Source organism: Squalius cephalus (genome assembly GCF_949319135.1).
Source record: "Squalius cephalus genome assembly, chromosome: 5".
NCBI classification, from domain to species: domain Eukaryota; kingdom Metazoa; phylum Chordata; class Actinopteri; order Cypriniformes; family Leuciscidae; genus Squalius; species Squalius cephalus.
Window position 1 is genome coordinate 36,680,060 of NC_137126.1, and position 4,668 is coordinate 36,684,727.

Here is a 4,668-nt window from a genome sequence, read left to right on the forward strand (position 1 = left end):
AGACAGCTGCCTTGCAGCCTTGATATCAGTCAGTCATTGACTTAACAGATGCCGTTTTTAACCAAACACATATTAATACAAAGCATATGAATACAATGCACACAATGCATACTTCTTAGCAGAAGTGGAAACATATGTTTTTATGAAGTATTTATTTATTTTACAATGAAATAAAATTGAAATATATAATATAAAAATATAATAAAATATCATTTGGAATTGAATCGCAAGTTGAAAAAAATATATACACACATACACACACATATATTACTTTTACTTAACAAAATATTAAAATAATTGGTCTGATGCTACTTGGACACGTGGACTGCTTGGACTACTTTCTGCCCCCAAGCATTTTTCAGGTTTTGGACATGGCCTATGTGTCTCAATGTCTCTCCCAGTCCAACTTTACTGAGTGTACAACCTCCCCTTTACATTTAACACAAGTTCGTAATCATCCAATGACGTCTCCTGGAAGTAAGCGTTTGTGTGGGAGTGTTTCTTTCCGTGGCCGTGCGGCTGTCCTCGTTCCTCAGAGAGACTGCCACTCAGACTGATGTTCCTGGGTCTGACAGCACCCGCTTACACATGTCACTTGACATTACACACACACACACACAAACACACACTTACACACACTGACTGCCAGAAGGATTGGGAGGGGTGCCCACATCCTGCTGGGAGCCCACATATAGACACATACACACTGTTCTCACTGTCTCACGCAGCTTGTGCTTTCTGTGAAAACGTCTTTACCCTTGTGATCTGACCAAAATCACATTCGCTATTTTAGTCGACAGACCGCTGAAATTAATAAGACATGGTTTAGGGTGGAAAGGAGGGTAGCGTATGCTGAATTAGTGTGTGGGCTGGTGCCCAATGCGGATCACATGACCAACTGGATGCCACAGCACCCTACGGTCAATCAAACTGTTATCAGAGCGATCAGTCGTGTTGTTGTGTGTATGCACGCATGTGCCAGTGGGTGGTACGATGGCAGATGGAGATAGGTGTGAAAGTGTGTTTAAAGAGAAGTAGGCAAGCAAGTTAATTTGTGTCTGCGTACGCGTGGGTGAGAAAAGCGAGACAATGGGATGATGGGATTAATATACATAGGAGAGAAAAATCACCAATGAGATAACTCGTTTCTCAGACAGCAATGAGATTAAATGGAGATCGAATGAAGACTAAAGACTCTTGTCTCTCAGATTTTTCTTGTGAAAAAAAGTTTCAGAAGAGATCTCAACAGTGTCTCAAACTGTGTTCAGTTTGCTAAGGAACCAAATTCTGAAATCAAAAGACAGGAACTCAAAGATTTCTTATCCAAATCATCCAAGACCAAATAATCCACACTCATTTTATTGTACACTACCATTCAAAAGTTAGTACGATTTTTAAAAGGAAATTTATATTTTTATTCAGCAAAGATGCATTAAACAGAACAAAAGTGGCAGTAAAGAAATTTCTAATATTACAGAAAATGTATGAAAAAGTCATGAAATAAATAAGAAGCAGCACAACAGTTTTCAACTGTAATAATAATAAATGTTTTTCACAAAGGATCACTGAAGACTGGATTAATGATGCTGAAAATTTAATCAGGAAATTCCTAATAAACATTACTAAAGCTAGAGGCCCTTTGTAAATAAATGTATGGTTTATTCAAACACTTTTTTAATTAATGACAGGTATCTAATGTACGACATGTATCTCATTACAGTCATTCGCAACATGGGCTGTGTCCGAAAACTTAAAAATGCCTTCGGAGGCTGAATTTCATGGTCGGAAGGCATCAAGCCATGTCCGAATCCAATGTTAGCTTCACTTCCCGTCTCCTGAGATACCCTCATCTGATCAAATTTTGAAGGCAACATAGATGTATCAATGTCAATCTCAATGTCAATGTCTGGGCTCTGAGCAATAACACTGTTCTCTCTGTAATGTTGTAAGTATGACCGACATGGTAAGACTTATGTGTCAGTGTGTTTGTTTAGGTGTGCATGGCCTGGGTTAGGGAGGGCAGGCAGGTCTATGATTGGTTAAAGAGTTAGTGTCAGTGAGTACCTGCAGTGTGTGTTTGTGTCTCGGCCTGTGGTTTGTGAGGAGGTCATTCAATCAACAGCTCTGTCCACCTGACTGATATATTTAGAGAGAAACTGGACGGAAGACAAAATGAAAGAAAGAAGGATCACTTCAAGCAGGCAATGTGCAGGTGTGAGTAGGGGTTGCTTGTGTTTGTACAGGTTTGTGAGTGCCAAAGTTTTGCATATGGTCTAGTAAAACATGTTGAAAACTGACTTTTGAAGTGGTTTTCACTATTTGAAAGACTCATAAATCATGCCTTGCCTAAATCAAATCATGATTAAATGGTCACCATTAAATCTAATGCTGTCAACAAGTTTCTGAAAAGGTTATGTTTAGGGGTGAGGTAGAGTAAACATTATCTTCATATAAAAACCATTGCGTCCTCACTAACAGTAACGTGTGTGTGATGAATGGAAGAGAGAGAGGATAAAGAGAGAACTCTTGAAAGATCGCTGTGTGTGTTTGTATCTTATCCAAACACACATATTCCCCAACCTCCGCAACCGCAGAGTGAGAACGAGATGATATCAGAATAAAGAGGTATGCTGAAAGCAGACAAATCTGACTGCAGAGAGAGAGAGAGAGAGAGAGACAGCACAGTGAACACAGACATCACCCATCACAAACACTCCTTCACCCACAGCAGCCTGACAGACACAAAGGGAGGGAGGCGAAGATGAGAAAGAAGTGATAGACAGAGGTAGAGAGTGAGTGAAAGAGTCATCACCAGGGATCACTTCATTGCATACCGTGAAAAATGTGTCTCTTTTTGTTGGCGGAGGGCTGAGATTAGGCTGTAGCCCGTGGCCATAACAGTGCCGACTGAGACGCAAGAGTATTCTCTTTAACTAATGAAGATCCGCAGACCGTATGATTGTCTGTCTGACACTCTAAGATGAGTCCTCACTTGTTGGCATGGCTTTTAAACCGTGCCTGAATGTCTTCGGAGAGAGCATCAGTGTCTCAGCTATTAAAGTCTCAGTAAAGCCTGTATGATTTCCTTCTTTGAACTTCTGAGTGGGGAGAGGGTTTTTTTCCCCTTGCTGAAGACACTTTCTGATTGACAGTTTTGGTTTGAAGGCCTTGAAAGAGGGAGAGAAGGAGAGGAAGACTATCTCTTCCTTGCAGCCTATCAGACTTATCTTTACCTCAGTGACAGGCGTAGTCTGGTTAGGGATTATGACTCCAGCGCACAGCCGAGGATGTGGTGTGGGCTGATCACAGTGATTGACAGCTGTCTCTGAGAGAAGGCGGACTCAGACGGCACAATCTGGGCATCGCTCATCCGTACTGAAGCTTCCGCCCAGCAGACCTCAGATCAGACTGGCCCGCTCTTGCGCTCATTAATATCTGTCATGACGCCCTCTTCCTGCTTCACAATGGTGTCATTCAGCACTGAACTTACAAACACAGTACTGTGGGCTCTCTGTTGTGTCATGAAAGGAATTATTAGGGTGTTTTTATTCAACACCCATCCAGAGGAAAGATAAATCACAAATAGGATCTCTTTAGTATTGCAATAGTTTCTCCTAGCCTTCAATTAGATTAAATTGAGAAAAGGGCTCCAATGACCTCACATGCGTCTCCTCTTGAAGCAATGTCAACAATGTTTCTCATTGTGCTAATATGCCAGGATATGAAAGTCTATCAAAGGAAGATTTCAATGTGAACTCGGGTATTTCTCATCAAAATCCTCCAATGACCAAAATGTATAATATGTGCTATATCCACATTACATGTATAGCTCTATCCACTTACTACACTCACTGTAAAAATATTTTCGAAGTTGTTAATAAATCAAAAGTTATTGGAGTATGTTCTACAATAAAAATACTATATCAGTCTTTCTACTTCATAATAAAATAATTATAATAATTTATTTACTTCAAAAATTCACTTTTAAATCAATGTGTTACTTGCCGTTTCTTGGTCATTTTTGAGGAAATTTACTGGCAATTTCTGAGTGAAAATGTTTCAAAGTTTTCACTTTATTTGTACATGTCAACAATTCTCTCAGCCATGTCTCAAACTGGGGTCCAGGGAGTCCATAAATAATTTTAGAGAAAGAGAAGTTCAACACAATGTTAAGTTTTAAATTCAAATAAATTGCACAATTGCTTTCTAAAAACTGTCAAACCAGCAGGGGCCCATTTCACACACAGGCTTCCATGTGCCCCAATAATAACCAACTGCAGAACCACAGAGCCATGCATCACAGCAGTCTGAGGACAAAAGCGCCAGGCCAGCAGTCTCACACCGGCATTAGGGTGGTTGGGTGTTGTTCACATTCGTTCAGGTTGAGCTTATAGTAGTGAAGGGTAAGGTTAGTGTTTAGGGCGGGTTACACGATCATCACTACAGGTCTGACGCTGTTGGCCTGGCACTGTTGTTCTCAAACTGTGTGACATGTGGTTCTGTGGTTCTGCAGTTACAGATATATATCCAAAGACTTTATATACAGAAAGATGGTGCACTCTTATTACTAAGAATGGGAGAAAGTAACAACACGCAATGTGGCGGAATAAGTCCATCCTTCTAAAGAAAAGAGCCAATCGCCAATTGGTAAAGTCACAGAGTCACTGC